Source organism: Erythrolamprus reginae, chromosome Z, assembly GCF_031021105.1.
Source record: "Erythrolamprus reginae isolate rEryReg1 chromosome Z, rEryReg1.hap1, whole genome shotgun sequence".
In the NCBI taxonomy this organism is placed as follows: Eukaryota; Metazoa; Chordata; class Lepidosauria; order Squamata; family Dipsadidae; genus Erythrolamprus; species Erythrolamprus reginae.
Window position 1 is genome coordinate 109,139,102 of NC_091963.1, and position 11,422 is coordinate 109,150,523.

The window sequence follows — 11,422 nt, forward strand, 5'->3', positions numbered from 1 at the left end:
TTGTTAAGTTAGCCACATAATTGTTAAGAGAGTCTGGATTCCCCATTTTCTTTGCTTGTCAGAAGGTTACAAGAGCTGATCACATGACCACATCATCATCATGCAACCATCATAAATGTGAACCAATTACTAAGCATCTAAATTTTGATCATGAGATGATGAAGATGCTGCAATGGTCATCGGTCTGAAAAATGGTCATGCCATTTTTTTTAGTCCCACTGTATAGTCACAAATAGACTGTTGTAAGTCAAGGACCTACATGGAATGCTTCTTGGTTTACAACAGCATTCCTCTGTAACTAAACCATTAATTACTGTTATCTATCAAAAAGGAAAATATGTTCTACCTCCCAAATAATTTACATTTGAATATGAAGGTTCTGAGATTTGTTAAGAGTAGAGTAATGAAGAGAGTAAACTATTTTATTAATGCCAAATGCTCCAAAGCAAATTATAATTTATAATATGAACTTGTCATTGGATAAACCAATTTAGCAAGTAAAATATTTAATAAATATTAGTTAATACAATTGCTAAATGACTCTTAAAATAAGGCTTTTAATAAGTCAGCAGGTTGGAATTTTAAATATTAATTATAATTATAATATTAATTAAATATTTTCTTTGTTAAACTTTTAGATTATATTTGTTAACTTTTGGATCTTTAAGCTATGCTGCAAATAAAATTGATCAATTAATGGAAAGAGACAATTATTTTAACTTTATCTTCTTTTAATGATTAAAGTTTGTCTTAATTTTTTTGAGGCAAATGCTGCTCACATTAAAACAAATCTTGCTGCATTATCCTTTTTTTTTTAACAGCAGAAAAACCAGTCTGGGAGAAAAGATTTCTGTCTTATGTATGGATTGATGATTTTCTGTAAGAATGATAGATGACCATGGACAACGATACGATCCAAAACAGAAACGTTTTTTGGGGGGAGGGGGGTATGTATCCATAATCTTCAAAATGGCACACCATTTTCTGAAGTCAGGAAATCCAGTAAAATATGCCTTTAAATAAGCAGGTGGTGACAGATACAACCCTTCACTTCCATAGGAAGGTTTGGTAGGGAAGGTTTGAGCCGCCCCGAGTCTTCGGAGAGGGGCGGCATACAAATCTAATAAATTATTATTATTATTATTATTATTATTATTATTATTATTATTATTATTATTTGCCTATTTGCCGATGACTCTAAAGTGTGCAATAGGGTTGATATTCCTGGAGGCGTCTGTAATATGGTAAAAGATTTAGCTTTACTAGATAAATGGTCAAAGCAATGGAAAGTGCAATTTAATGTTTCCAAATGTTAAAATATGCACTTGGGAAAAAGGAATCCTCAATCTGAGTATTGTATTGGCAGTTTTGTGTTAGCAAAAATTTCAGAAGAGAAGGATTTAGGTGTAGTGATTTCAGACAGTCTCAAAATGGGTGAGCAGTGTGGTCGGGCGGTAGGAAAAGCAAGTAGGATGCTTGGCTGCATAGCTAGAGGTATAACAAGCAGGAAGAGGGAGATTGTGATCCCGCTATATAGAGCGCTGGCGAGACCACATTTGGAATACTGTGTTCAGTTCTGGAGACCTCACCTACAAAAAAATATTGACAAAATTGAACGGGTCCAAAGACGGGCTACAAGAATGGTGGAAGGTCTTAAGCTTAAAACGTATCAGGAAAGACTTAATGAACTCAATCTGTATAGTCTGGAGGACAGAAGGAAAAGGGGGGACATGATCGAAACATTTAAATATGTTAAAGGTTCAGGAGGGAAGTGTTTTTAATAGGAAAGTGAACACAAGAACAAGGGGACACAATCTGAAGTTAGTTGGAGGAAAGATCAAAAGCAACATGAGAAAATATTATTTTACTGAAAGATTAGTAGATCCTTGGAACAAACTTCCAGCAGACGTGGTTGGTATATCCACATTAACTAAATTTAAATATGCCTGGGATAAACATATATCCATCCTAAGATAAAAATACAGCAAATAGTATAAGGGCAGACTAGATGGACCATGAGGTCTTTTTCTGCCGTCAGTCTTCTATGTTTCTATGTTTAACTTGGGAATGGATTTTCCTAGTGCTGCACACCTTCTGTGTGTCACCAGGAGTAGTGCAGCTTCTTTAAGGAAGCACTGCTAGGTAAGTGCTGTTCCCTTCCCCCTCCTCCTCTGTACCTTTTCCGCGTTGAATTTCAATAGCAGGAATAGAGATCTGTAGACGCGATTGGTATGTGTTCAGTCACTCTAAAATTACAGCCTTCTTCCATAAGAGGCTGGGGATGGAATTTAGAATTTAGAAGAAGAGAAAGTTTGAATTTTTGTTATCCTCAGATAAAGAGGACTTCAGAAAAGCAGGGATAATAAGAACAAGTCTGGCTGGGTTTGGCATTGTGGCACAGCACTCCAAAAAAACCAAGGGGTGAAGTGTAACTAGCAAGGTAAACTAAAGAAAATGCAGACAAAACCATCAGAGATCTTATACTTCTTTTGTTCCATTGGTTAGTTTTATATCTCCCATTTTCCATCCCTCTGTTGTTTTGTTCATTCTATTTATAGACTGCCTATTAGCTTTAATATTTGAAACCAAGTCTTGTATCATTTGGTACATTAATCTCTTCATTGCTTTTACTAAAATAATGTTAAACTTTTGTGTTACTCTAACATTGAACTTATATTAATAAGCAGATTGAGTTTGATTAAAAGAAAATACTATATATTTATTTCAATTCTTAGTCCCAGGAAAGGAGAATTTCCTACTGTGCCTCATCTAGATCCCCATTTAAGAACTGATGTTAACAGTATACAGTTAATCCTCAACCTACAACCATTTGTCTAGTGACTGTAGTTACAACAGCATTGAAAAAAGTGACACTTTTGCTACAACTGTAGCAAAAAAGATTATAAAATAGGTGTGACTTATTTAACCATTTCTTTTCTTAGCAATGAAAATTCTGTTCCTAATTGTGGTTGTACATCAGTGGTTCCCAATGTGGGGCCCATGCTCCACAGGGGGGCAATTTGATTTTTAAAGGGAGCAATTGGAACCTTGTTTAAACAAAGTTATTGGCCTTTTAGGCCTCCTCCACACAGGAGCAGGAGTTACTTTTTGAATAGTAAGAACTATATGTTACGGTGAGGGGGCATCAAGATTTTAGAGATGCTTAGGAAGGGCATAGGCAAAAAAAGGTTGGGAGCCACTGTTGTACATCAAGAATTATCTGTAATTGCCTGCTTGGAAGGAACTTTTTAACCTATATGTATGGTTACATCCATCAGCCAAAACTGCTCAGGAATAGTGGACATTCCAGAAAGAGATTTGTAACAGTTAGTTGTTAGAGATGCATATAACTGCTATAATAAAAGCAGATGTACAGTGGTACCTCAAGATACGAACTTAATTGGTGCCGGGAGGAGGTTCGTAAGGTGAAAAGTTCATAAGACGAAACATTGTTTCCCATAGGAATCAATGGAAAAGCGATTAATGCGTGCAAGCCCAAAACTCAGAAACCCGGAAGCCGGCCGCCACCACCGAAGGAGGCTTGAGCCTCCCTTTGCCCCACGCTGCTTCGCCCTGCCTCTTGTCCTGGGCGAAGTGCTGGGGGGAGGGAGTCAGGAAGGTCCTCCTGCTCCCCCCCAGCCAAAAGCACAAAGACGGTCTGCCGCCGCCCGCTTGAGACAGGATGACAGCTTGGCCGGAAGGCGTGCTCAGCTCTGCGGCTCCAGCCACTTTTGGCCGGGCGTGGCGGCGACGGCGGCAGTGCTGCTGCTCCAGTCGCCCAATTGTCTCCTGCCTCCCACGCCGATGTTTCCCGCCACGCCCGGCTCGGCTTCCCTGGCTGCTTGGCCGGGGGGGCTCGGCCGAAAGGGGCTGGAGACGCAGCGATTTGCCTCCCGCCCCTCGCCCCTGTGCCGCTGGCACGTCATCTTCCCTCCCAGACAAAAAGGCCGGCCTTTGGGGATAAAGGGGCATGCTCAGCTCTGCGTCTCCAGCCCCTTTCGGCCGAGCCACCCCGGCCAAGCAGCCATGGAAGCCGAGCCAGGCGTGGTGGGGAACATCGGTGCGGGAGGCAGGAGATGGCCGCCGTCACCGCCATATGCGGCTCGGGTTCCCTGGCTGCTGCTCCGGTCACCCGATCGTCTCCTGCCTCCTGCGCCGATGTTCCCCGCCAAGCCCGGCTCGGCTTCCCTGGCTGCTTGGCCAGGGGGGGGCTCGGCCGAAAGGGGCTGGGGACGCAGAGCTGAACACACCCCTTCATCCCCAAAGGCCGGCCTTTTTGTCTGGGAGGGAAGATGACGTGCCGGTGGCACAGGGGCGAGGGGCGGGAGGCAAATCGCAGCGTCTCCAGTCCCTTTCGGCTGAGCCCCCACCCCCTGGCCAAGCAGCCAGGGAAGCCGAGCCGGGCTTGGCGGGGAACATCGGTGCAGGAGGCAGCTTCTGCCGGACACGGGCAATGGGTGGGACAGAGAAGCGGGGAGAATCAGGAGGCTCCTTTGGCAGCTGGGGGCTGCCTGGCTTTGTTGTTTTGGCTGCAGCGGGTGCCAGGCTGCCTCCAGCCGCCAAAGGAGCCTCCTGATTCTTCCCGCTTTTCTGTCCCACCCATCGCCCGTATCCCCCCCGCCACCGCCCGCTGGCTGCGAGCGCTCTGCCAAGCGGCCAGGAGGCATTCAGCGCGTGGAGGAATGGAAAGCTCAAACGCCGGTGGCTTCAGCTTCCCATTCCTCCATGCACTTCGCCCTGAATACTTCCTGGCCGCCTGGCAGAGCGCTCTCAGCCAGCGGGCGGCGGCAGTGGGGGGGGGGTTGGCTGGGGGGGAAGGCTTAGCATTGGGGTGGGGGCTGTCAGGACACACCCCCACCCCAGCACTTTGCATCCCGCCGGCGAAAAGCAATCAGGCAGCAGCTTCTGCCGGACACGGGCAATGGGCGGGACTGAGAAGCGGGGAGAATCAGGAAGCTCCTTTGGCAGCTGGGGGCTGCCTGGCTTTGTTGTTTTGGCTGCAGCGGGTGCCAGGCAGCCTACAGCCGCCAAAGGAACCTCCTGATTCTTCCCGCTTCTCTGTCCCACCCATCGCCCGTATCCCCCCTCGCTGCCGCCCGCTGGCTGCAAGCGCTCTGCCAAGCAGCCAGGAGGCATTCAGCGTGTGGAGGAATGGAAAGCTCAAATGCCGGTGGCTTCAGCTTCCCATTCCTCCATGCACTTCGCCCTGAATGCTTCCTGGCCGCCTGGCAGAGCGCTCGCAGCCAGCGGGCGGCGGCAGTGGGGGGGGGGGTTGGCTGGGGGGGAAGGCTTAGCATTGGGGTGGGGGCTGTTAGGACACACCCCCCCACCCCAGCACTTTGCATCCCGCCAGCGAAAAGCAATCAGGCAGCAGCTTCTGCCGGACACGGGCAATGGGCGGGACTGAGAAGCGGGGAGAATCAGGAGGCTCCTTTGGCAGCTGGGGGCTGCCTGGCTTTGTTGTTTTGGCTGCAGCGGGTGCCAGGCAGCCTCCAGCCGCCAAAGGAACCTCCTGATTCTTCCCGCTTCTCTGTCCCACCCATCGCCCGTATCCCCACTCGCCGCCGCCCGCTGGCTGCGAGCGCTCTGCCAAGCAGCCAGGAGGCATTCAGCGCGTGGAGGAATGGAAAGCTCAAATGCCGGTGGCTTCAGCTTCCCATTCCTCCATGCACTTCGCCCTGAATGCTTCCTGGCCGCCTGGCAGAGCGCTCGCAGCCAGCGGGAGGCGGGGGGGATATGGGCGATGGGTTGGACAGAGGGACAGGAGTCTCCTGTCTCCTTTGGCAGCTGGGGAACTGCCCGGTTTTGTTGTTTAGGCTGCAGCGGGTGCTGTGGTGGGGACCTTTGGGTTTTTGGCTGGGGGGGAGGTGAAGCATTGGGGTGGGGGGCTGTCAGCATTTTGCATCCTGCTGGACACGGGCATTGGGCAGGACAGAGAAGCGGGGAGAATCAGGAGGCTCCTTTGGCAGCTGGGGGCTGACTGGCTTTGTTGTTTTGGCTGCAGCGGGTGCCAGGCAGCCTCCAGCCGCCAAAGGAGCCTCCTGATTCTTCCCGCTTCTCTGTCCCGCTCATTGCCCGTGTCCGGCAGAAGCTGCTGCCCGATTGCTCTTAGCCGGCAGGATGCAAAGTGCTGGGGTGGGGGGGTGTCCTGACAGCCCCCCACCCCAATGCTTTGCCTCCCACCGGGCAAGAGCGCTCGGGTGGCAGCTTCTTCTAGATACGGGCGATGGGTGGGACAGAGGGGTGGGGTTAAGCCCACGTGGCTGGGCTCCGCAACAGAGACCCGGCGGGGAGGAGAGCGGAGCTCACAGGGCTGGGCTCCGCAACAGAGACCGTCGGCCAGCTGGTCGGGCCGTTGAGGAAAGGGGCGGAGCCCACATGTCAGGGCTCCGCAGCAGCTGCCTGCTGGGCTGGTAAGAGGGGGAATGGAGCCCACATGGCTGAGCTCCGCAATGGGGACCGCCGGCCTTTCCAGGCTGCTGGGAAGCCGCCCGGCTGTTTTAAAAGGTGACAGCCAGGCTGGGGGACTTCCCAGCAGCCTCCCGAACCCCGAACCCGGAAGTTCGGCAAAAGTTCGGGGTTCGGGAGGCTGCTGAGAAGCTCCCCAGCCCGGCTGTCACCTTTTAAAACAGCCGGGCGGCTTTCCAGGAGCCTTCTGAAGCCGAACGGCAAACCCGAACTTCCGCGTTCGGCGTTCGGAGGCTCCTGGAAAGCCGCGTGGCTGTTTTAAAAGGTGACCGCTGCGCTGGGGGGCTTCCCAGCAATACCCCGAACCCGGAAGTTCGGCAAAAGTTCGGGGTTTGGGGGGTGCTGGGAAGCCCCCCAGCCCGGCTGTCACCTTTTAAAACAGCCGGGGGGCTTCTTCGTAAGAAGAGGCAAAATTTTTCTGAACCCCGGGTTCGTATCACGAGTTGTTCATATCTTGAGGTACCACTGTATTAGTTATAGCTAATGGCTATAGAAAAATAATAATGACACAAGAATGGCACTTCCTCTTCAGTTTTTTTTAAAGGTTGCTCTCAAAAAGACCTAGCATATATTTGATGCTAAATTTATGGGCCTAGCAAATGATGTTTAAATTGCTGAAAATTCAAGAAGCAGATCTATTGTATTATTTGCTTTTAGAAAATGTCAGTGATGTCTCAGTTTTGTGCTGTGTCTTATGATTGCGAGCATGAGAAACAGATATTGAATAACATGGAAAGAAAGTGACCAAAATAAGCTCTTCCTTCCCTTTCTATTCTCCCCTGGGATTTAAAAAAAACATGGATAGCACTAGTGTGTAGATGTGGTTGGAGGTGTGATGTGTGCTATGTGGAAAAGCAGAAAGGAGGAATTTGCTCAGAAGTTACAACCAGCAGCTAATATAACCCTAATATAATAATATGGTATAATAATATATTAATATAATATAATTCATTTATGTGTGTGTGTGTGTGTGTGTATTCAAATTCAGCAAAAACATGTGATATATTATATATATATATATATATATATATGTTAAAATGTTTTCAGCTGGAATTTTAAAATTAAGGGAGACTAGGATGGTCCCATTTCGGCCTTATTAGGCCTCATCAGCTAGCCACACCCCTTTCTTTTACTGGGACATAAGAAAAACATATATATATATTTTTATATATATATATATATATATATATATATATATATATATATATATATATATATATATCAATCACATGTTTTTGCTGAATTATTCAGCAAAATTTCAGCAAAAACATTTGATACATATAGATATAGTTTGTCGACTATGAATAAATTAACTGCCTTGAAATGGTCCTGGGTTGGGCCTTGAGGCAAAAAGGAACTGTGACGCTCTTTCAATATACCAGGGTGATCCGACAGAAAAAACATATAGCCCCTCCCTGGTACAAAGCTGAAGGGATCAGATCCTGTGGCCTAGAGGTTAATACTCTGCCTTACAAGGCACAAGCCATGGCTAAAACCACTGTCATAAACTGTCTTGAACCCCAGGTTCAAATCCCAGTAAGGGTGTGACTACCTGATGAGGGCAAATAAGCCTCATATTGTATTATATATAATATAATATTATATATTATATAATTCATATATATATATTCTGCCTTACAAGGCAGAAGCTGCCGGATCAAATCCCAGTAAGGGTGTGGCTAGCTGATGAGGCCAGAATAAGGCTGAAATGGTGCCATCCTAGTCTCCCTTAATTTTAAAACTTCAGCAAAAATAACATGTGATATATGTGTGGGGGGGGGACATGTTTTTTGCTGAAATTTTAAAATTAAGGGAGACTAGGATGGCACCATTTCGGCCTTGTTCGACCCACTTGCTGGGTGTGATTTGATGGCTGAGCAGCTGCATGCTGTGTTGAAACTGCTGCTGAGCCATCAAACCACACCCACCCACCAGTATTTATAGAAGGAAGGCAGCTCAGGTCTCGCTGTGTTCCCCCTAGAACAAGGACAGAAGCACCAGCCTGAAGATGACAAGTGGGACCTCGTCGAAACGTCGCCAGAAATTTCTGAATCCTACACGGGAAGAAACCCGAATATGCCAAGACCGATCTGAATGAATGAAATATTCTCATTGAATACTTTGTTCCGTACAAAGTAGAATATGCACAACAGCATGTGAAATTGATTGTCAATCTGTGTTGCTTCCTAAGTGGACAGTTTGATTTCACAGAAGTTTGATTTACTTGGAGTTATATTGTGTTCTTTAAATGTTCCCTTTATTTTTTTGAGCAGTGTGTGTGTGTGTGTGTCAAATGTTTTTGCTGAATTTGAAAATTAAGGGAGACTAGGAAAGATCTATATCGGCTTTATTTTGGCCTCATCAGCTATCCATACCCTCACTGGGACTTGAACTTGCAACCTTTGCCTTGTAAGGCAGAGAATTAACCTGTAGACTACAGTATCCAATCCCTTCAGCTCTGCACCAGGGAAGGGTTACATGTTTTTTTGTGTCCAATCACACACACACACATATATATTCTGATTAGTATCCAGAGTTTGTTATAGTATCTCTAAAGAGGAGATAGAAGCATGATGGAAGAAGGTAATTTACTGAAAAGGAATTCAAGTTAGATCTGTGTGGAAAATTAATTGTGGTGGTTTAATTGAAGAGAAACTGCTGATTTGAATAGATTGGGTGATTGGGTGCAAACTAAGAAAACTGGAGAGTTGTGCATGAAAAATTAATTGGCTTATTTTTTCTGACATTTAAATAAATTCTGTTAACTATTTCTAATTCTAGCTATTCATATCAATTAGCATGTTGGAATTCTTTCACTTAAGACTCATCTGCACAATGCTGACCTCAGAACAAACACTGAGAAATGTTTAACCAACTTAGAGAAACTCTGCTTCAGCAAATGCTTAAACATACATTATTCTATTTTCTTAGATGATTCCTATAAGAAACTGGGTTATTGCACATCAGATTATTAATTTATTCCGCTTATGCCTATTTTAATCTGGTTGATAGTTGATCCTTAGACGTCTAATACACTCCTATCCTAAGTGATGATATGGTTTGTTTGCTTTTCTCTTAGCACAGCCTGATTGATAAACCATGGTTCAGGGCTTAGCTTATGTGAATCAAACTACCCTGTTTCCCCGAAAATAAGATGTACCCTGAAAGTAAGGCATGTCAGAGGTTTTGCAGAATTTGCTAATATAAGGCACCCCCCGAAAATAAGGCGTAGTCAAGTTTACATACGATACGGTGGAAAAACATGCGCTACCATTCAAAGCTGTTCATAGCGGTACCGTAATAATGTGGCGTCCCCCGTTCGCCCCTTCCATCGGTTTGTACCATCCAGTACAGCAGACACAGTCTGCTGCTGTCTCACCGCCATTACAGTCTCCACTACAGTGCATAGACTGTAGTTCCTCTGATGGTCGGAAGCTGCAATAGTGGGAGTATACTGTTGTACCTTATAAGTGCCGTCGTTTGAGTGTGAGGGTGCCATACTGACAGGTACCATACCGTAATCAGTGTACCGTATGGTACACTTTCTTTGGGGGTGTCAGCTTTTCTGCCTGTGAATTTGTCTTATTTGAGAAATATAAGGCACCCCCCGAAAATAAGACGTAGCACAACGTTTGGAGCAAAAATTAATATAAGACAGTGTCTTATTTTCAGGGAAACACGGTAGTTCCATTGTTGGAATCGAGTTACTTTCAAAGAGCTTACAAGTGATACCATTTGGGCCCCTCAATTGGATTGGCTATGCTCAGTCAGCATACCAGTTTTCCTATAAAGCACAGATGTCAAGCTTGCTACATTCCTGTCGCATGACATTTGGGGACGTTTTTCCCATTTCTGGAGCAGGGTTAAGGCATGGCTTGCTTGTGACGCATCTAGCCCAGAGGCCGCCAGTTTAACAACCTGCTATACAGCATGATCCTAATCACAGGGCAGCTGATAAAGCATTATGGAAAGCTCAAATTGGCATCAGGATTGTTTTCTAATAAGCCTATATTTGGAGGAGAAGCTAACATGGATATGGGAAGATATAGTGTTAAGAAGCACTTTTGAGATGTGGGTGAACTACCAATCTGTCCAGAGTCACCAAAAATCAGGTGCCATGTAAATTTTCTATTATTATTGCACAGTCAGCACGATGTTCAGGCTGGGTTTGGCATTTTTGTCTACCTATTGAGTCCTTACCAAGGACCTTGGATAAGCAAATCTGGATACTTGACTGTTAACAGATGTCATCGCAGGATGGAAGTAGCTCCAAGTAAAGCCTCCTCCTCCTCTTTCTTTGTGTTGGCCCAAAGTCATCCAGGTCAGAGCCTAAGGCATGCTAAAACCCATTCCACATCTTCCAAAGCTCTCTGTCTGCTCAGCTGTTTGTCAGTAATTCTCCCCTCCCAGCCACTCATTCACCTACTCACCCACCTACCTCACAGCAGGGCAGGCAAGCGGACTGGAACTCCTGCATGCTCCCAAGTGCAACTCCAGACACCCAGCGCTGCTGATCTTTCTCTCTCTCTCTTGTCTCTCGCCACCTCCTGCCTCCATGCATTGAGAAAGCCAAGCAGCAGCAGGAAGAGCACAGAGCTCCTGATGAAAGAAGCGGCTACCAGTGATACTCTTAGTGTGTGTAGTGGGGAAGGGGGCTCAATTCCCCCTTAGGAGTCTCATTTTACTTGTGAGTACCATTGGCCTTTCTCCCTGCTTTTCCTGGCCGATGTTGCTCACGAGTAAACTGCAATTAGAATCTCCCATGTGCTTCCTTTGCAGGCCAGGCAGATAGGGGAAACAGGGAAGGGGAACTCTGATGGGTGGCCAGCAGGGGATGTGCAGGGGATTATAAGAAGGGTTTTAAATTGCTTTTAACTTTAGATTTGTACATTGTGTTTTGCTGCTGTGAGCCGCTCCAAGTCCTCGGAGAGGGGCGGCATACAAATCTAATAAA